Raw genomic sequence first — 23,158 nt, forward strand, 5'->3', positions numbered from 1 at the left:
AAAGACTAAACCCACAAAGCATAGAAATTAAAGAAAGATTAAATTAATAACCTCATTACTCCAGTTTGAATCTTAGTACCAGCAGGTAATTCTCAACACTGGGATTTTGTTTCTGTAACTTGCCTCTTCCTCAGAAGTTTCTTATTCTTTGTATTTGACTCAAACAACATGTATTTCCTCTAGTACTTTTAAATGAAACAAGTATACCATTTGTGGTAGCCCTTTTTACATAAAAGGATCTAACTTTGGCACTTACATAATTACTAGATTTGATAGGTCACAAATGTATGTTGCTCAATTATAATATTCTGAAATATTCATTTGAGGTCCAGTAGTTCATCTGTACTTCTTTCCAGGTGTTTCTTACATGATCATTTTCCCTTAAGTAATTAGCAAGAATCAGATGATCTGAATTTAGAGAAGCAGTTCTTGGCATGGATCTCATGAAAAATTAGGTATTCCACTGGAACTACAGAGAAATGAAAGAGTTCAATATACAGAAAGAAAGAATTAAACATACAGAAGAATTAAAAGTGCACAAGCATCAGTGAATTAATATGTTCTCATACCCACATTTTCTTATAAGGAATTGTAAGGAACTTGGGAGTAAGAAACTGAGATATTTGCAAGAGTCTCCCAGAGGATGTAAATAGATGGGAAACCATAAAAAAAAAAAAAAAAAAGAAAGAAAGAAAAAAAAAAAGAAAAAAAAAGAGAATAAATAGAAAAGAAAAAAGTTTACCAGGTTTTCCAGAGTGTTGGAAGAAAATGCAATGGCAGCCAAGAGCAGAAGTTGGAAAGAGTGCAGGAAGCTGAGCAGGAAGGGTGCAGAACGACAGCCTCTTGCTTTTTTCTACATTGGAGCTGGATGTCCAGTAAGGACTGTGGGCCTCAGAGCAAAGAGAGTAATGAGATACCTCCCAAGGGGCAAAGTCTGGAGAAGTTCACCTGGTGTAAACAGAAAGGTAAATGACTGAAAAGACATCTTATGATAGAGTCCTTTAGGAGGGGAGAAGGACATGTGGAAAGGTGAATGCCCTATAGCTGAGGTCAATACTGTAGAGATGGAGGAGTACTGAATGGAGAATTTCCTTTCCAGAGCACTATGTAAAGTTTGTTAAAATGGTATTTTGTTTATGGTTGATCAAGGGAATTGCAAGCCAAATTCTGACTGATCAGTCCTGTCAGATACCTGGCTCTGTATGTCAAGTGTTTGCACTGCCTTAACCCACACCCTAACTCCACAGGCTTTTGTGATAAAGCTATCCCAGCTGGGGATATCCTTGGTCCTGATGGGATAAAAGCTTTAGGTGAGAAGGGTTAAAATGCATCTAATTACACTGAATTTACACTTACACTTACTCTGATAGGAGTTCTACAGTTTAAAAAAAATCCAACAGACAAGGAGAAAATATTCTCATGGATTTATTGTGGTTTATTTTCCTGAAGTGACCGCTAGCATGGACTTCTGTCAGGACACAGCCAATTGGAGCAGAAAGAAATCACTGCTTCTCACTCTCTGCTTCCAAACAGGAACAGAAAATGACTGAGAGTCCTCTACTTCACTCAGTACATGCAGGTAAGTCTTATCTGACAGTTACCTGAAGCAGACCAAGTTTGCAGAGAAGTAGGTAAGGCATGAACTTGTGATCCATGCCCCTAGGCTTATAGAACACCAGGAGTGCCTTACAATACTTCATCCATTTGAAAGAGAGTGCATCCCTGTGTCCTACACAGCAATTGCTCTGGAATACTTTCTAGCTTGCTCCTCTTTCAGCCTTGCCAGTTATAAACAACTTTAGACAGTAGCAGCAAAGATAGAAAAATAAAATTATACCTAGTATGCCATATGTTGATTTGCATTTAGGATGCAAACTCTGCTTTCAATAACATCTGTGTGAAACAGCCCTGCTATCCAGCTGCCATCACAGTTTTCTCTTTGGAAAAGGGAAAATGTTTCTACATCTGAGTTCATTTGAGGTACACACTCCAGGGGAGCCAGTCTAGGATTATGTTTCCTGAAAACTTATGCCAATCATGAGTAGAACTTCAGATGTATCAGTAGAGCCTGTTTAATAGAATGTCACTGTTTGAAATATTTGGTCTGTGAAAAAAAAAAACCTAATTTTTTTATACTTTAGGTATAGAAGCAATGGATATGCCCCCCAACATAGATATACACCTTTCAATGAAAATTTACAGTTGCATAAACCTGGCCAGTGAATTCAGTGGTTTCATAGACGGGAGAAAATTCTTCACTCCGTCAATTGACTGACAAAGACTGTGAAAAGACATGAACTCTCCAAAACTGAGGAGTTTATGCTGAAAATTACTGTATTACAGGAAGTAGTGTTAGAATTACTGTAGAAGAAGGTGAGAAGCTGGGTTGATTACAGCATTTCAGTTTTTTTTTTCCTGTTGACATGTGTTGTTTCACAAGTGTGTCATTTTTACACGGCATTTTGAGAGAGGCTTGCCCATCATCATTAGCACAAACACACATCACGAAGAGCTCTAAAGTCAGTTCTCTTTTCTGATGACTCATAGCAAAACATTTCATGCATCTGAACTTCACACATTCACAAATTCAGAGGCCTCTAAATAATCTGGACATTAAACATGTAGGATATGTCCCCTGTTTCATGTTAGAGGTGTAGCAAATGGACTCAAACCTACTTTCAGAGTTAAAATATACTTCACTAAGTGCAAACATCATATCAGTCATGTGGAAATGGTCAGAAAATGCTTCTGCCCAGTAGGACTGCAATCATATTTTTAAGATACAGTCATTACATTAAACTCATTTCATAAAACATGAGTATGAGGAAGGTTAAGGGTATGTATGGATTGCCTCTTTTAAAAACACATGAAAAATTGCAGTAATAGAGGTGGTGCCTCACTGTCCTCTTCCAGAAACAAACATATCCTGTTTTTCTGCCTGCTGCCTATGATCCTTATTGCAACTATTTTCACCGTGCATGTTTTTGTGTCTTTCTCTCCATGTTGGGTTTTAGGATCATTCAAAACAAAACAAGCAAGCAAACAAACAAAAACCAACCTCAAACCCAAGGAGTTGTTTGTTTTTAAGCTAAACTCATCTCATGCCACAGTTACTCTTCATATATTAATTTATTTTAAATGGACCTATGCAAGGGATAATATTTTTTTAGTAACTGCAGGTCAGAAAAAACTGTATTAGTGTTGTTTATGGGATGCCTTAGTAGCACTACAGCATCTCAGAGCCTTGTCATGAGTTAGAGCCATGTGGTATTACAGGCTACATCTTCAGTGCATGAGAAAACAACACCTCCTTTAAAAATGAGATGGTCTAAGATGAAGGACACCAAACATGTATGAACATGTTCTGGAGATAAAAGGAAATTGTGTCTCAGTGACTGAACATCAGATACCTGGATGATTTTGAGGATACCTTTATATAAAATGTACCATGCCTGGCATATAAAAGAAATACTGAAACTGCTTATGGACTTCGGGTTCTGGTTTCCACAATCTCTGGAGAGAAAATATATCTCAGAATCCTTCTCCATGCTCACAAGTTCTTGATTACATTTAAGTCCTTTTGAAGACAAGAAGTATGTATGAAATACTTCTTTCCTGATATGAAGGGGAGATCTTTGCTTATGCTACTATTCCTTATTTTGCACTTCCAGACACTGTAGGTCTTGATTTGCATGGAATTTGTAGTTACTTTTTAAATACATTTTTCCATTTAGAAATATCTTCAAACTGCCAAGGGGCTGCAAATTGCAGAAAAAAGCGGGTTGGCCTCTCAGTGTATTGCTGCTCCTGTTGGTATTTGTGATGATACGCCAGTGACAGGTTGGGTGAGGTCTGCAGTGCCCCTGCCCCCTCTTTCTGGCACTGCTGAAGCTGTAAGGGAACTCCCCAGCATGCCTGTGTGTTGCACAGGAACGTGCTGTCCCTACCCCTTTGCAGACTCAGCACACCCCCAAATGCACACGCGCAGATGGTCCCAAGCTCAGCTGCTGAAAATCAGTGCGGCCCATGCGGCAGATTGTATGTGCTCGCTGTAAATAGATGCTGCAACTTATAGATCTGTGTCAGTGTAAAATCACATTCCTGCAATATTGGGACTGGGAACTTCAATCTGTAAAACCCAGGCAAGAAAAATGAAAGCTGCAGTCACTTCACAGAATCATAGAATGGTTTTAGTTGAAAGAGACCTTAGGGATCATCTAATTCCAATCCCCTTGACATGTGCAGGGACATCTCCCGCTACACCAGGTTACTCAAAGTTCCATCCAACCTGGCCTTGAACACTTGCAGGGATGGGGCATTCACAGCTTCCCTGGGCAACCTCTTCCATTGCCTCATCAGCCTCACAGGAAAGAATTTCTTCCTAATATCTAGTCTAAACCTACTCTTTTTCAGTTTGAAGCCATTATTTCTTGTCCTATCACTACATGCCCCTGCAAATTGTTCTTCAGCTCTCTTGGAGCTACTGGAAGGCTGCTGTATGGTCTCCCCAAAGACGCCTCTTCTCCAGGCTGAGCAACCCCAACTCTTTCAGTCTGTCTTCAGAGGAGACGTGCTTCATCTTCAGATCATCCTTATGGCCCTCCTGTAGACCTGCTCCAACAGGTCCACGTCCTAGTGTTGTGAGCCCCAGAGCTGGATGCAGTACTCCATGTGAGGTCCAAGGAGGGCAGAGTACAGTGGGAAAATTACCTCCTTTCACACTGGTTTTGATGCAGTCCAGGATATGATTGGCTTTCTGAGCTGCAAACTCTCATTGCTAGCTCATGTTGAGCTTCTCATTAACCAACATCCGAAGTCCTTCCCATCAGAGCTGCTTTCTATCCATTCTATGCCCAGCCTGTATTTAGGATTGCCCTGGCCCACATTTAGGACCTTACACTTGGCCTTATTCAGTAGTTCCCCTTGACATACAAAATACAGTACTTTATTACATGTTTATTTTTAGTGCATGTACAATGCAATGTGAGGGACTTAATGTTGCCATGGGAACCATGACTTTGAATTCCTGAATTTTTTATACAATGTTTTATTAAAAAAAATCTACAGAAATATCATGGACAAAAAATATTGGACAAAACTCAAGCCAGTGGTACTCAAGTATGATTAGCATGAGGGAGAGAATAACAAACCTAAATCACTGCCAGTCTTAAACAGTAAACGTAATTAAAATAAACTAAACATGATGAGGTTGAATATCACTAAATGAATCTGGCAACAGGATCCTATACTGCTGCATATATATGTTTCAAGTTTTACATATCTGGCCCAAATTTTATTGAACTAGCACTTGAAAATGATCATTTTTCTGCCAGTCTGTCACAAAACAAAAACACATAATAATCAAAAGGAACAGAAAAAATGGATCTATACTCCTGTGTGGAGACTCAGACATAGCTGTTGAACATGGTAAAAAGTTAATTTTTTTAATATGTGTTAATTTTTTTCTCTCTCCTATTTTTCCTGAAGCCATTCTACCCTATCTGTCTTCCTTGCACAGTCTACACTGTAGTCTGTAAAGAAAGTATTATGACCACTGTACCATTTTATAACTCTAGAAAGGTAAAGATACTGTAGTAGATAAGTTAATAGAGATTTTAAACTTGTTACTTGATAAGGAATAAATTCTTCTTTCAGCTGCACATCCAGACTGCCTGGAGAGATGAGATTTCTTGGGTATCCTGAGGGGTCCACAGAAAAAGTACCTGAGACTTATAACTCATCTCAAATCTTTCCAAAGGAAGGGGCTTATACTGATGGAGAAGATTCATAACTGTGCCTCCAATTTCCATTCAGCCATAATCCCCAACTGAAATAACTCCATGAGAATTCTATGCCTTATTCAGTTTACAGCAACATGAAGAAAGTCTGAGCAGAATCTCAGAAGCCTATCCTATCTATGGTTTTATTAACCATATTAATTTATTATTTTTTCTGCAGTGACGTCCAAGGAATCAAAGCTTACTAATTGTTATGGGTGTTCTCCAGGAGTGTGAAATCCTGGATAACAGAATTGCTGTAAGAGGTTCTTCTTAGACTGGAGCTCTGAAAGCTGGTCTGCTACTCTCTTGAGGATGCCACCAGTTTCCTTTGTCCTTGCACACATCAAAATAATTTGAAGAAATCACATGGCCACTTTTAAAATCTGAATGCTAGCATCCAATCTCTTGGGTTAGTTGATAAAAAAAAATCTTGGTTAAAATCCTTGTGAATGAGGCATTATTAGAGAGCTCAGAGAGTTTTAAAGGATACAACTGTTTTTTCTGCACACTATGATTCTCTTCCCTCGCATTCATCACCAGAGGTCTACCCTCTGCTACACTGTGGACCCTAAGAGAAAATAGAACAAAACGTTTCTTTGTGCTCTCTCTCTCCGTATCCCTGTCTCTGCCCTCTGTTGAGGGCTTATGTTTGTACACAAAAGTATACACATCATTCATAGTGGCAAAAGAAAATCTGGATGAGCTGGGTCCCTTGTGGATGTGGAGCCAGAGGGCATGATCAAGCATGCAGCTGTTGACTGATGGCTGCTTCGTGTACAATATGAAACTGAAGTAATTCTTACTACTAGATAGTTTAGCTTATTGTTAGAAGAAAATTGCTTGGGTTCTATTTGGGTAATGTGCCTGCTGGAGGGGTTTTGCATAAAAGTTTTTGCATCTGAGAGCACTGAGATGCATAATATTAGCGTGATCATGATGTCGTCTTATTAGTAAGACAACTTGTCCTTTTTTGTCAGTGAATTGCAAAGATCTGTCAAGGCCCAGTTTAATCTACTCCCTGTAATAGGATTTGTCTGTAGCTTGAGGAAACAGAAGCTTGTAAAGCATAGGGTTATTAAGAAAAGGATGTAAGCTATTTGATTCTCTTTAATAAAATATAATATCAGTATATTCAATGAATATGGAAAGACGGATCTAAATATTTCTCGTTACAATCTTCAAGTATCTCAGGAGAGGAGGATGATACCAATTAAAACGGGGGGGGGGGGGGGGGGGGAAGCAATATCTCTCTGAATTCTAGCCTTCCTCAAAGTTAAATATTGATGTAAGCAAGAGTTCAATTCAAGAATGTCATTGCTCCTGCAGTAAACATTAAAGTAAATCCCTGCCCCATTCCAAGGCAAGGTTAATGTATTTAGGGAACCTTGTGAATAGCAGCTTTAGTTGCTTTCATGTACACCCATGCGTGGCCCTTCTGCAAACAAGGCAGCTTTAAACAAGGAAAGATATTGCTGCCAGGAGTACAAAGTATTCTGCCCTCTGAATTGCCTCACTTCCTATGTAACAAGCTTTGAGACAGTTGAAAGTATTTGCCGTCCCAAATCTCACTCACCTCCCTCAGTGTCTTGACAGGAAACACAAAAGTCGAAAGCTTTAACTGCCTCTTTTTAAAGGGAATTTTGGAGTCCAGAGCAAGCAATCAACACAAAGTGATTGATTGATTTTTTTTTTTTTTTTTTTTTTGTAGATAGAGTCATTAGGAACAGGGTTCTGTTTCACGCGAACATTAAGGAATACTGTGGTGGACAGAGACTGCTTTAACATAAGATTTATGATCCTCCTTCACAAACAGAGTTTTACCCATCACATGTACACATATCCCTGTTACTGGAGATTTCTGGAAAACTGGAGTTACTTGAACTGAGAGTGGCATCTTTTAGTCATTAATATTTTTGCTGTGCCTCTTGTACGTCAAATTCACTGTTTACCTTGTTGATTAATATAACCTTGTCTGCATTATATCTAGATAGGTTAAATGCCTAAATTGTCAGTTGCTGCCACAATGTCACTAAACCCTATGAAGTGAAATCACAAATAAATAACTTGGGACACTTCTACTCACTTGAAGTATTCCACAAGTATTCCTTGACTGTGATCCTCCAAAAGTACTGTAATGCAAAATATATGTTTTGAAATTAAATTCTCTGGTTCCCATAACTGGTTGTTTCTGAGCAGAGGTTCTAGATTCAGATGTCTCAATGCCTGACTCACAAGTTGCTCCAAAAAGCCTGATACAAGTAGTCCTCCGTCTGTGGAAACAGAAGGGGGAGGTGAAAGGGGCAGATTTCAGTTTGTTTGTTGGGATCAAGGCTGATTTAGGAGTGGGTTTTAGTACCTGCAGAGCTTTGCAGGAATGCATGAAAATAAGTTTGACATGACTTTTTGGTTTTAATCAAAAGAGAATTGTTTCGGGTTTGTCATTATGAAATGAAAATTCTCTTTGGACAATGATAAAATAATGAGATGAAACAAAAGGGGATTTTTCTCTAAGGAATTATCCTTAATTTAATGACTAAGAATTTGTTATTAATTAACCTGAGTTAATCTGGAAAACCAGGAAGTTGAACTCCTTTTGTAAAGTTATTTGCTAAAGGAAATAAGCCTGGATATTATCCCAGACATACAGAAGGAAGAAGGAGTATAGGTCATTTTCTCAATAATTACATTTGAGACAAAATCATACAGTGAAAGCAACAGAGAGAAATTTAGTGCAGTCATGACTCAAATAAATTCCACTGAGGCTTTTCCCAGGCCAGGAGGAGTGTAATGCACCTTCAAGGAGTCCAGGATCCCCAAAGAATTTGTGAACTGGCTTGTGGAGAGACAGCAGATTCTTGTGGCTTCACCCATCCTCTGTCAGGAAGCTTATTCACATTGGGAACTGCTGCAGGGTGAGACTGCTCTTGAGGCTTAAATTGGACCTTACCAAGTAGCAGCATGTCTCTGTATTCCTGTGCAAAGGGTCTGAGGTTACTCCTCTGAATCCTTCCTTCCAAAGCAGATATTACCTTGCCTTTATTGGAGAGTGTGGAACATAAAATGTCTTTTTTATTGCTACTCTGTTTTGGGTCCCAAAGGTTTTGCTTGTGATGAGCAACATGACATCCAAAACATTTCCTATCCTCCCGGAGGAATCTGAAGCCTGTAATTTTCAGTGACTTTTAACACAGCAGAGAATTGAGAGATTGAGAGCCCTGCTCACAGAGGGACTTGAGGAACACAGATCATGGGGGCATCCAGCAAAGTACAGATCAGTCCTTTACCTGAGCTGAAGCAGGAATTTGAAGGTGGTTTTGGTTTCTCAAATAAATGTATTAACCACAGGCTATGGGGCAACCCAAGGAGCCTCACAAGACTACAAGGTCTATGGGCATTAGGCAAAATGCTCTCTGATTCACCATATTTCCATATCTGTGCCCAAGAGAAAATATTCAGAGAAGAGAGCAGGAGACACCCAAACACCTATAACCTAGTGAGAAATATGTTTAGTGACGAATTAAGAGACCAACAGCCAAGCATGAATAAAAGGTCTCTCTGCCTATTAAGTATGTTTACTTACTTAAGGGAAGGAGTTAGTGGTGGGAAATGGCTTCTTCTCTTGCTGCCAGGGGTGTGGTATGTATCCTCGTATTGCCAAGTGCAGTCATAGCTGCCAGTTCTCCATGCAGATCAAGATTGTCCCCAGGCCTGTGCCTACCTTCCAGGTAAGCACTCTGACGGGGCTAATGATGTAATTAGAGGCATCACTCTGTCTCTTCTTTGCCTTTTACTTGCATTAGACACAGTTCCAGCAAAGAAACATTATTTGTAAAAGCCACAATTAGGGACAGGGAACACCTAACTTTCAGGTTCTGCTTAGTGTTGTGGAAAACAAAGGAGTTTTGCCAAAGATTTTAAGTGGATAGTTTGAGAGAATCTTAGTGATCTTAATGCCTAAAATGGTATCCTTGGGCATCCTTAGTTGAACAAAAGTGGCAGTCTTAATCAATAGGCTACAAGAGAGTTGAAGGTTTAAAACCTGGACATAAAAACAGATCACAAAACAGTGTTTTTTTCAAAAAAGCAAAATATCTGTGATTAACTAATTTCACACTTAAAATCTGGAGTACATCTCATCTCATAAACACTCAAACTGTTGAAAAAACATAAGAAATACGTTCCAGTAATGTGAAGAAAAACAAGGGCTGACAAGAGAAGGCATGAGCAAGGTGGCAATGAAGTTCTGTCAGTGAAGCTAATTTTGGTTGTAAATTATTTTAGTAAAACACACAAGAGAGAGCCTGCTTCAAATATAATGGTGGAAAGTCACTCTAAACCTACTCTGTCTTACTAGAGCTAGAGACTGCTGAAAGATTTTTGGACAAGTCTTATGCTTACCAAAACCTCCTGTAACCTCAATAGCAGCATTGCAGCACAGTTAAGAGCACAATCCTGTGTACTTCAAACCAAGTTAACAAAGAAAGGGCCTGCTAAATCAAGAATCTTAAATTCAGAAGGTTAAAGTTTCTATTGGCTTCGCCTTTCTAAATATTTCAGGACTACATAAGAGTCTGTGGTCTATGCAGCTGCAGGGAAAGCAATGCATCATGTGTGTTTTTTTTAAGCTTATGTGAAACAGTAGATAAAATAGCCAGTCTTCATGCACACATACACACATGATAGGCACTCTGTTAGTGAGATATCGCAGGCCATACATCAGGTGCAGCGGTAACAATTCTAATAATATTGAACACAACCAAGTGAAATTAACCTGTGGGGAAAAAAAATCCTACATTGCAATCTATTATTCTGTTGACTAATCTAACAAAGAAAGGAGCACTTGTGCCATTTGAAACTGCACTGGCCATTTTTTTCCCCATATAGGATCAATATATATATAAATAGTGAGTTAACAGTTAGAAAATGGGTTTTAGATAAGAGAGCTGAAGCTTGAGAGTTGGGTTGTTGATACAGCAAGTGCCCAAGATTCCTTTAACCCACAGATACACTAAAAACTGCACAGATCTGCAGAAAATAGTAAGACGTAAGAAAATCTCTGTAACAGATAAATTTCTCTGTAATGCTGGATCCCTTTAGCAACAGAGCTACATTTTGTGAGTGGTGTTTGTGGCTGGATAAGGAGCTATTTCCTGCAGGATTTCTTCTTGAAAGCCTGAACTTTCCCTGTTGGAATTTTTTTGTGCAGACAGTAAATTTTTTGTGCAGGCCATTGCACACTTGTTTGCCACATTCTTTCCTCTTCTTAAGAGATAAAATGAGATAAAAAGGTATCTGTGGAATTTTGAGTTGTAGCAGTTGAAGACCTTTTCTCCCTCTACAGTGAATGTCAGGTACCTCTATTTGGATCTTCCTCAGACTGCTGCAGTTAGGAGGTAGATTGTGTTCCAAAGCAGGAAAACTGTGTATTGTCTTGTAGACTGCACTGGCCATCTGTTTGCTGTCTAAATTCTAGGAAAAAAAAAATCTCGGAGTTTAAACTCAGTATTATAACTTGCCCCATTTTTGAAAAACCATGCATAAAAGTGGTGGACAAAAGCAAGGTTTGCTTTCTCTTAGGTTAAAGTCTGTATTGCATCTTATACGCATCATGGTAAAGAAACACATGAGAGATGACATCAGTGATATGTGGTGTCAGGGACAGGCTGCCAAAAAACATATGGTGTAGATCACAGAGAGCCAGTGTTGAAATTTTAGTGCTAGATCTCCAACACAGTTTAGAAGAATTTACAAAAAGAAAATAAAAGCATTTGTCTCCAAATCCAGGTGCACATTTTGACTGTAGGTTTACAGGCAGCCTGCTATACAGCCATCCTCACCTTCATCCTGAAGAATTCAAAGAATGGTGAGAAAATTACACAATAGGATTTAATGGTCCATTAGCTTTCAGTAAAAGGGTGTGCACAATTGTCACTCTCAGGTGAAACCTGATTTCTAAATCTTGAAATGAGCATGTGGGGAAAGGGAAATGAGCATGGGAGTACAAGTTCTGCAGAGAAGACCGATTTTTTTATAAATTAGAACAGAATGCATTGAACCAACTAGCAAAGAGATCTTTTGACGCGGCCATTAAACTAATATTGAATAACTCTGTGTTCTATACATTAAACAGATATATATTCCCAGTAGTGAAAGGAGCACATTAATGTATGAATATCAGTCTCTTTAATTTTAATAGACCAGGCTTAGAACCTCTTACACCTTCTATCAAAAATAAGCTGTAGCTGAGGAAAGGTGAGAGTTGAGCTAAGGATCCCACGACACTTCTGGTAGAGATCAATTACTGCGCATAAAATCCTAAACATTTGTTTCTTCTGCAGATATTTACAGACGTAGTGCGGAAAATTCCTGTTATTTTTCATTAATTTAAGCTCTTGATTATCAAGCACTTATTTGTAATTCTCTAAATTTGTTTGCTTTTCATTGTTCAAAACAACAAGAAAAAAAATGTACTCTTTTGACAGATTTCATCCTAGGCAGTCAGGGCATTTCACAAGTATTAATTAGTTTAACACCCCATTTCTTTATCAGGAGACTTTAAACATATTCAAGTCAGAGATGGTGTTGTACCATCAGAGTAGTTTGCATTGGTGATCTCAGCCAGTGTACCCGGGATTAATAATTCTGTTCCAAACAGGTCATGGTACAAAGTTTGTTCTAATATATTTGCTCAACAAAGATGATATAAATTTATATTATTAATTATTTTAAGACCTCCCAAGGGCAAGAAGCTTCCTTGTACATCGCTGGTTTGGGTTTTTTTGTTTTGGTTTTTTTTAATGGAATTACATTCAAGAAAATGAGGACACAAATTATTTTTCGTTATATAAGATACCTTGTATTTTAACATGTAAGGAAAAAGTTTTATGAGTTTCTGAAGAGTTATGGCCAAATTAATCACATCAGAATTTTTCCCAGATTAGCCTCAAAGCAGTGAGGATAACAGGCTAATTCAATATTCACTGCTTTAGACAATATCCTGTTATACTTCAGCCAGAGCAGGATAGGATCTTCGCAGTATATCCTCTGGTGAGCAAACCAGTTGTTAACATGTACTTAAACCATGTTTCTTAAGAGTCCCTCTGAAGAGAGGTTGCCTTGAGAGGGTGCTTAAGGTTCAGTATGTGCTCAGTTACTTTGGTGCACTTCCGTATTTTAAAGAATTTAAACCATTTTGTCAGGAACCCAGATATCAGAAAGACTTGGGTAAGTAATTAATTGTATCTGAAAAAAAGGCTCACTCACGTAATAAACACAGGTCAATAAAAAGTTAAAAAAAAAATTGTTTTAGAAATTAAGGAGTACCAAGTATAGTAAAATTTTGTGTGATGGACAAAGGATAATCTTGAATCTAGAGCATAAAACAAGCCCTTCAGATTCCTGTTATATGGAGCTGTCTGGATAATGGATGGAGATAACTATGGAAAGTGAATAAGACCCAAATGAGAAAGTTAGAGTTCAAAATCTTGTTTCAGAAGAATTCCTGTGTGGACTGCATCCTAGTCTTTAAGGTCTGTGAAATAATGTGCCTTTCTGTGTTTGTGTCAGAGCTGAAAATATTGTGTATTGTCCTCTATGTCTGCTCTGGAGCATCCGTGACCTGTGCCATGCAGAGTGAGCCAGGCTCCAAGTCAGAGGTCTTAAGGTAGCTCTAGCCGGCTGGGAGTCTCCCTCAAAATGCAGACAGAATCTCCCACTGATTCAGAAGGGAGGAATCTGTCCTGGATCCTCTCCTGCCATGGCCTGTCTTTACCTCTCAGCTGCATAGGAATGTGCTCCAGCCCCAGCGGAACCAAGTGTTTCTTTGCAGAGTGCCCCACTTCCATCAGCGGTGCAGGGGACACACAGCCATCACAGCTGCACCCTCCAGGCTCTCTGTCCTGGCCAGAATATTTCCCTGAGTGTGAGAGATGGAGGTCTGGAAACTCCAGCTGAGGAGGTGTTGAATCAAATGTGTCCATCCCCAGTAGATAAGCACTTCATTTGTGGAGGTTTTGAGCCTGTAAGTCCTGATTAGATCCTGAACATTAGAGAGGTAAATGTTTCATGTATTCAGGAGGGATTGGTGTTCAAGTAGTTCCATGTTCAAAATATGACAGCTCTTATTAAACATTTGGGATGTATAATGATGCTGTAGGCTATAGGGAGTATGTGTGTACATTCCAGGTACATGTGTGTTATTTACAGAGGCCTAAATAAATTTCTTTATCTAAGTGCCCAAACAAACCTTAACAAGGCAAGTCAAATTCAACTTCATAGCACAAAAAATTGAATAAAAAATCAACAAAATTAACTGTTAGAAGAAATGAAAGAAAAAGTAGAAAATCACCTATTGGAGAGATGGGGAGTTTAAAGATAATTCTCTGCTGAAGAAACTGAGGCCATTTTATAAAAGTGTTCTGATGTGTCTTTGAAACTCCATTTCACATAGAGAGAGCAATCTTGTCTCTCAGCTGGTATAAACTGTCAGGGATACATCGAAGCCAATTTCCTTCAGCTTCTGATCTGCTCCAGAGATATCATCTACTGCTATCTATACTGGTATAATCTAGTATCATCTATACTGGCACCAGGATGAAATGTACAAGTCTGCATATAGCTTTGTGTCTGTAACTCAGAAGAGAAAAATAACAGTTCCAGAATACAATGGATACTGATGGCTGAAAAATATCTATATACACAGTAATACACTGGCTATTATAGTTTCTGTTTTTATTTGTTTAGTAAGTGATGTCTTCAAACTGGATGTTAATTATTCTGCTTCATTCATAGAGTGTTCCTATGCAATATAAGAGCATATTCTGTCTTACTGAAGGCAGATGTTGTTGTAACATACCTAATGAACTGCTACTGTTTCATGCACGGAGGATATAAAACACAATGCAGTCAGGGAAATGGCAGTCAAGTGTGATCATTGCAATGGTTTTTGGCAACAAAAAATGTTATACTTTTCCTCCTTTAGCAATCCAAAAATTCACAATCAGTCAGTTAGAATGTGAAGGCTAAAGTGTCTGAGGCTTATTTTAAAACATTTTGCCAACTTTCTTATGGAGCTTCACAGACCTCAAAGAGGTTTTGTGTACTTTTTTTCTCTTGTGGAAAGCATGCACATGAGTGTGTGTGTGTGTGTGTGTGTGTGTGTGTGTGTGTGTGTGTGATGTGTGCATGCATGCCTCTTCTCCCAAGGCAGTTTTACAAGACTTCCACCAGTGGATGTAAGTTCAGTGATGCCAGCCTGCAGGAACGCAGGTCTGGAGGTGTGGAGTCCAGTGATACCAACCACATTACTGCCTGAGATGAGAGATTCCAGTAATTTTCTCTGCCATTATGGGAAATGCCATGTGTAATTCCAGTTTTGACAGGTTTCTCTGTAATTGGTATTTGGCTATTGGACACACCTTTCGTTGGAACAAGACACTCCCTCAGGCAGTGATTTGATGTCGGCAGCAGTGATGCTGCTGCCTCAGCTCCTGTGCCAACTCTCAGGTCTGCATGTCTCTGCATGGAAACCATATGGGGGACTGACCTGGATCAAAAAAAAAAAAAAAAATCCCACCCCAGCATCAAAGGCCTATTTTTTCAGTTGGAATCTCTGCTGGATGTGTGAATGGCTGAAGAAGTACTTGTACCAGCATGATGCTGGAAGAGTCAAGGGGTTGGGACCAAGCACCTGGACAGGAAGAGGAGGCAGCTTCTTCAGGTGATGCAGCTGATGTAAAGTTACCCACTGCCCAGCTCCAGCATAACTGTGTGTACTTGCACCACTGCTGCTCTGATTCATGTTTGTGCTCAATCCATAATGCATAATGCACAAGTCGAAGGAGAATTTAACCTTTTCTTATGGTCCAAACCTGTGAAACATACCACTGCCACTGGAATACTGGAGCTTCCCTCACACTGCCTCCAAGCCCAGTCAAGATGTGGATGTACTTAATGCAAAGATAGCACTGACACTGATTTGCCAATCAATTTGTCTACTGCATAAACACCATATTTTTAACACTTCTGACACTATTCAGTGTGTGCAGCATATTGTCGCACACATTTTAAATGGCTGTGCCCCCCGCAATAGTAGGCAGGCATTTTGATATAATATTTGAGAGACTTGCAAGCAAACAAACTCTAAAATTTGAATAGTTCACCCTGAATAGATTTGGCCTGAAGATGGGTAGAAATCTGATCTGTAGAATTGACCATAGTTCGGCTTCAGCTCCACAGGTACTTGCAGTCACACTCACTCTGGCACTAAGCAACCACAGTTCCTGCACCTGTGATACAAGAGCAGGATGTGTATAGGTGCTCCTTTAGCGTGATCTGACTCTTTAACAGGAAGGTTATAACTGGGAAACAGTTTTCACTAGGAAAGTGGTGTTGAAAGTTTGATTCCTAAACTCACCTCTTCTTCTGAAAAAGAAGTTAATCATATTCTGACATCAGAATATGATTAACTATGCTGTTCCTTTGTATCTCCTTTCAGGAAGTCCACAGTAGTGCGGTGGAAGTGGAAGAGTATTATTTTACATAGCATGGAGATTTAATTTCAAGATGTATGCTGACAGCCTATGTTACTCTTTCTGTCATCACAAAACATTGCAATTAAGTGAAAAATCTCAAATACTCTTTTAACTTGATTTTTGGAGCTGCTGAAAATACTTTTACAGTCAGAAATCCACTTTCTTTGCTTGTGCTGAGATAGTAAAGGGCTACCCGTCTTACAGGTTTGTCTTAAATGGCTGCAAATGGCTCTGAAGTGGGTATTTAATCTGTTCATTAACACAGGCTTAAACCATGAAGTCCATACACATTTTTTTATTCCATAACAGTTATCCCTAAAGCTAATGTATTTTTTTTTTCTGAATAAGACTGATTAAATATGTCAGGAATAAGGTCTGTAGTTGTTTATTGCCAAAAATGCCCTCAGTACTGTTAAGTGTGTTACTCTTTCTCTCTCAGACTCAACTGTCTGCAGACTAACTCAAATAGCTCCACATTTTGTGGTGCAAAACTCTTTCAGATTTTCTGTAAGTTCATAGCAATAACCATAATTTCAGGATAGGATTACAAAACCTTTGTTAACAAGTGACTTTTTCTTTCTAATTTCTTTTCTTCTCCTGGTCCTAAACTGATGTGGAAATTCCTTTTTTGTAATTGTGAAATTAAGCTATTGCTAAGGCAAGGAAATACAAGCGGAAATGTAAAACCTACTGAATCACCAAAAGGAAACCTCCTATGGAAATGCAGCTCAGAAATTATAAACCTATTGCTTTATCTCATGTGAAGTTCACTTTTCAAAGGATATCCAACACTGTGCTAAGTAATATGCTAGGAAAAAAATCCCTAAAACAGTGAAATGACCTTGTTACCACCCTTTAGGTTGTAGGGAAGATGTCCATCACAGTTCTGAGGCAGCTCTGGAGTAGGTCTCCTTGGTTCCTGAGACAAAGATTGTGGTACCTAGATTGTATGGGATCTGCCATCCTGTCTAATCCTTCTCCCACCAGTAATGATCCCCAGCTCAGCTTGGTGTTTCACTGCCCCAGTTTCTGCCTTCAGGTGACCGAGCTGAGAGGCCAGAGGGGCAGATGCAGTGAAGATCTGAGTACCTCAGCCTCAGGATGCAGAGAAGACAAAGGCAAATTCACTTTGGACCTGTCTCCTGAGTTGGATCTGCTTTGAGCAGGAGATTGGACAAGATGATCCCCATATGTCTCTTCCAACCTAGGTTGTTCATGTCCTTGTGTTTTTATTTTAAAAATTCCCCAAAAAAACAACCCAATACCCATTCCTCCTCATGCTCAAAAAACCCCAATCTACTTTGTACTGTGATTAATTTGAAAAGCATTTAGCACCTCTTTCTATTTACTGAATACTCTCAATATTTAAAAGAAATTTCAGAGCTTTTCTACCATTCAGTCCTTCAGCCTTGAATTGATGGCAAATATTTCTCTTTTGGCTTTTCCTCTGAAAATTTTCTTATTGTATTGTATTGGAAATCAGCTCCTGATGTCAGAATAAATTATTGGGAAACCATGACAAATATGCATATCCTTCAGCAAGATCATAGTGCCCCTAAGTCACCTTTGTAATTTTAAAGCCTTTTTTTTTCTGTTATGCCATTAGCCAAATATATGTAACAGAGAAAAAACACATGGAAATGCTGCAATCCAAGAATTAATTGTCTCAATGAACTAACACTAACAATAAAGATGTGATTCTCCTGTAACAGAGATATAGTAAGTATCCAGTAGAATATATATTGTGGCAACAAGTGTGCGACAAATAATCAAAGAAATTAAATTGTTTGCAAAATAATAGTACATTTAATGAGATAAATCCAGTTCAGAAACAAAAATAATTGTTTTAATTTGTCCTTTGAATTGTAGTTTAATAATAGAGACAAAAATGGCCGAGCAAAGGAAGCAACCTATCAGTCAAACTGTGATACCTTTACTTTCAAAAAGCATTTTGTTTCACAAATAGTTCTATCAATTTGGTATAACAGATAGGAGAGTATCACAGTTCAGTCATGCAGCCAAGAGAGGACCTGAGGCAAGTTTGGCTTTAGTATCACAATTTTTTCAATTGGTAAGTCAGAAAGAAACACTGCCTGCTCTCAACAGAGACACTGAGGAGAGCAGGATGTTATGTTTTATTGTGTATCCTGCCTTTTAGTCAGCTCAGTACTATTAAAAACTTGCAGCGTTTTCTGCAGGCTTTGTGTGAACAGAAAATAGCCACAGGCAGCTATTCTTTTGCTTGCTGAAATTAGTATCAAGGACTTTTACAATATAGTCTAGACAGGAAATTGCCTAGTCCTTCAGCAGAAAATTGATTAGGTAACTCATTATATCAATCATCTCAGACACTCCATCCTTTGAAAATTTGTTTTCTGTGTCTCTGATAAAGGCAAGATCTAGAGGTCTTCTTAGTAGGTGAGTCATCTTAGGTTGTGCATTTCATACATGTTCTCTTAGGACAGCGATCCTTCTCTGTGGCTGAGCTGATTGAAGGAAAACATTAAATTGGCCTGATGCTTATCTGTAGGGTGCTAAGGATACAGGACAGAATAAGCCTGCTAAAGAGAACTTACAGAATTTTGTTTCTTTTCAGCTCTCGATCTATGGCTTTTGTTTGAGTCGGAAATGTTTGCACTTCCCCAAGAGAATGCTCTCAGTAGAACCTGAGTGTCCCCGAGGTGTTTTCACTTCACAGCTATCTATTGATTTTCATTTAAGTGTGTAGATCGCAGCATATACTTTGTCTGCAGCAGTTCAGAAAAAATCTTGCTTTCATGACACATTCTGTTTCTGATGCATTAATGGTTGCATATTAATCACAATTATCTGATTTAAAGCATGTGACATAATTGAACCTAAAAATGTGTTCCTTAGATTCCAGCCAACAGAAAACAAAAAAGTCAAAGAGTCAAGAAGGGCAGCAATTTATACCAAATTAAGAGCAGGAAATTTTCAGATGGCAGGAAAGAATGAGTAAAAAAATAAACTAAATTACTGTGACTAAATGACATGTCAAGAAAGGAAAACAACTAATAAAACAGTCTTTAAAAACTAGCAAAGAAAGACAATGAAAGAAATAGTAATGTGTTTGGGGGGTGGGGCTTACATACTTTTAAAAAAGAATTATATACAAAAGGAACGTCTCTGTTGTTCCCACTTATATGTGTCATTTTACAGTCTTGATTTGGACAGAAAATGAGTGAAAGAAGTGCTGAAAGAAGTAAGAAAATATCCTTCAAAGAACTCAAGGATATCCAAGCAAGCAAAAGAGAAGAAAACCAGAAAACTGGCAAATTAAACATTGTGACACAAATCACAGGCCAGCAATTAATGTTTTAGGGACTATTTGCTGAATGCATAAAACTCAAAGCAAACTCTTCCTCAAAGAGGGAATCCTCCCTTGGAGTCATTCAGGTCAATTGACATATCAATGAGAGGAGGAGTTACAGCACAAAATCCAAAGGGATTCTTGCACATTTCCTCGGTGTGGAAGATCCAAGAAATTCACACTCTAAAAGTCACGTTTACTAGGACAAGTTGGAAGATCTCTTTTAACCTGAACTGTCTGAGGAGGAGGTTGTAAAACAAATTACGGTGGTTTAACCCCAGCTGGCGAGTCAGCACTATGCTTTCCCTGAGGAGCAAACTGCCAGGACCATATGGTATTTACCCAGGAGATCTAAAGAAAATTGAGGATGAAATATAGCTGAACTACTATCTTCCTGAAAACTACCTCAATACAGAAGATACAGAAGATGGTGACTGCGACAATAACTTTTTGCAATCATTTCAGTTAGGGATTCTGAGCCTGCAGACCAGTTATTCTCAAAGGAGTACTAAGTAAATTTGCTGAGGACACTAAATTGTGAGGAGTCATGGATTCCCTCGGAGGCAGAAAGACCCTGACGGGGTTCAGGAAGCATTTGGACAATGCCCTCAGGCACTTAGTGTGACTCCTGGAGTGTCCTGTGCAGGGCCAGGAGGTGAATTCAATGATCCTGAGAGGTCCCTTTCAAGCCAGCATATTTTACGATTCTATCATTCTATGGTTTTGATTTCTGGGAAGTAATGCACAATGTGGAAAAAATAATCCTAATTTATATGCAGGGTCGTAAACCCTGTACTTCCTGCTGCAGCTCAACAAAAAAAGGTCTTGGATACATGACACTTAATTCTGTGAAAATGTCAGTTTTATGTTCAGTCAAAGTCAAAGGAGCAAGTAAAAAATAAAACAATTTTTAGGTATTACACCTGTTCTTCATCATATGATCCCTTTTGTGAAGCACTTGTCAAAAGTATCTTTTTTATTTTTTTTCATTTATTTTGATAAAAATATTACCTCCATTTCCAAGTTGTTTGCTTTGATATGTCCTTGGGCCACCACAGCCAGAGCAATGCTACCAATAAGAGAGCAGGAAATTATTACTACACAAATAGAGAACAAAACAGCATGTCAGGTTATGTACACTTTCAAAATACCATGTTAGGTTTCTGGTCTTCCCTCCTATCTCTCATGCCCAGAAAGGACAAGGCAGAGCTAGAAAAAGGTTCAAGGATGGACAATAGCAGTGATCAGAGATTAAATAGCTTCCATAAGAGGAGCAACAAAATTGTTTTGGAATGTTCAGCCCCAGAGAGACAACTTAATTTTGTACAGTCATCATGGCCTGGACAAGACAGTCAATAATACTTTTTTTTCTGCTACTAAAGTGAGTGAGATTTCCAATGATATTTTTGAGACGTAGGTTGAAAATTAACAAAATTAGTTATACTGTGGAACTCTTTCCCACAGGGTATTTTGATATTAAAATTGTACAGCTGTTCAGAAAGCTAATTAACAGAAGAAAAATTCACCAGATAATACTCAAATAACGCTAATATCTCTCCTTCAGGAATTTGCTGAACCACTAACCACTGGAGATTGAAAATGTATTGTGGATAAGTGTTGGCATATTCTGGCTTTGTTTTTGCACCCATTACAAAGATATCTGTATTTGATCACTGACAAAGAGGTGTTATGCTTCTGGATGGACTTTTGATCTCAAACTATGAACTATGGTTACAGTCCTTCGTTTGCATGGGAATGTCTCATACAAAATTATAAGAGCTATCAAGGTTAATTTCTGAAGTCTCTTTGCCTGTTTATTTGTGCAGACTCTCAGTCAGAATCTACCTTCTGTTTGTCTTATGCTTAAATGTGGCTAGGTTTTAGGTATGAAGGGAGTGGCATGGCTACTGCTAATATTTGGTCTCCCAAGAATGCAAACTACTTCAACAGATCTTGAGGAAATGAAAAAATATTAAGTGTTGGTCTGTAATGAATTACTGATTTGTCATAATTGCACACAACAGTATGCCTCTGAGGAAGTTGTGTGTGAAATTCTGTGTAATCAGGATAGTGCAAAAATAAAATATTCTGAAATGTTCTAAAGGAATGATTTGAGTGAGGGGGAAAAATAAAAAGAAGTGAAAATTTTTAAAGCTTTTCTGTAGTTGCTTTGTGTTTCAATATACAGTAAAATTAGGTTTCCTTTAATGCTTAGTAACTGTAAATATCACACAGCTATGAATTACAACAGAAAATTGATTTATCTGTGCAACTCTGTTGCCAAATTAGACTTTTTAATTGGAAAGAGGGTCTCATATCTTCAGTGTGGCCATTTCCCACAGTTTCTGATGAAGGTGGTAGGAATAAAATGCTCCTTTACAGTTTGTACTTTGCTGATGATGAGTACTGGAGTTTCATGAAAACCCTTGCTTTTTAAGGTTAAAATGAATACAAGCTATTATCTTTTGCTGGTTGCTGAAGACCTTAGAGGAATTACCTAAAAGCTTTCTTGGTTCCTAGAATCAGCATTCAAACAACAACAAAAAAAAAAACACAAATTGAAACTTTGCTAGCAGCCCCAAATTCCTATGAATCAAATAGTTGGAGTCTGATCTCACTTTTTTTGTTCAGAGACAATCAATTTCTAAAAACCTCCAGTTGCATTGACCAATAGGTAGGGACCTAGACATGCAATTTTAAATCATGACATTGTAGGCAGAATGAATAGAATATCTGGGCAGGAAACAGAAAGACAAGCTTGCTTTCTCCAGTCTTGGGCCAATCTCAGGCCAGTCTCTCACTCACCTGTTCCTCTCTTTTTGTTTGTGCGCCAGCAGATGTATCTTACCAGCAATGTACCTCCTTCTCTGCACTTTGAAATTTCCTGATAACTATCAGGATGCAGTGGCTCTAAATTAATATGATAATCAACATCAGTTGGCTGGACCTCACTGGTTCAGAGACATTTTACTTATCTTTGAGACACTAGCCAGTTCTATGGCTTTGTTAGCCATTGTAACATCAAAATTGGAAAGTTTTGAATCTTTCATTGGAGTTTAGGCATAATTGGTGGCAGTAAACATTGATGTGGTAACGGGGAGAAAATTTTCCTCTGTTAGATTTTCAATTTGCTTATAAAGATGAAGAATTCTATAGAATTTTATTAGCTCTGGCAACAAGATAATTGAGAACATCCTACTACTGACCAAAGTGTATGAGCCCTCACTTGCCAATCTAACAGTCATTCGCTGTTGGTATGATTGGATTATTTCATTGGATTATTTCCCAGATGGGCATTAATGTGTTTGTAGGGCACATTCAGTTAAAGGGTCAATGTTTATTAAAGCTGCAGATATTTCATTTGCTTCGAGCATGTAATTAAAACAGCAGATTGCTCTCTGTTTTGCCTTTCGTGTAGTAGGCTGCATCATAAAACAGCCCTGGATGATTTTGTCAACTGTTTTTGTCAAAAACTTTAAAGGAGAATGTAATATAGGTTTTCTATATGAAATGAA

The sequence above is a fragment of the Motacilla alba genome, chromosome 3 (genome assembly GCF_015832195.1).
Source record: "Motacilla alba alba isolate MOTALB_02 chromosome 3, Motacilla_alba_V1.0_pri, whole genome shotgun sequence".
In the NCBI taxonomy this organism is placed as follows: domain Eukaryota; kingdom Metazoa; phylum Chordata; class Aves; order Passeriformes; family Motacillidae; genus Motacilla; species Motacilla alba.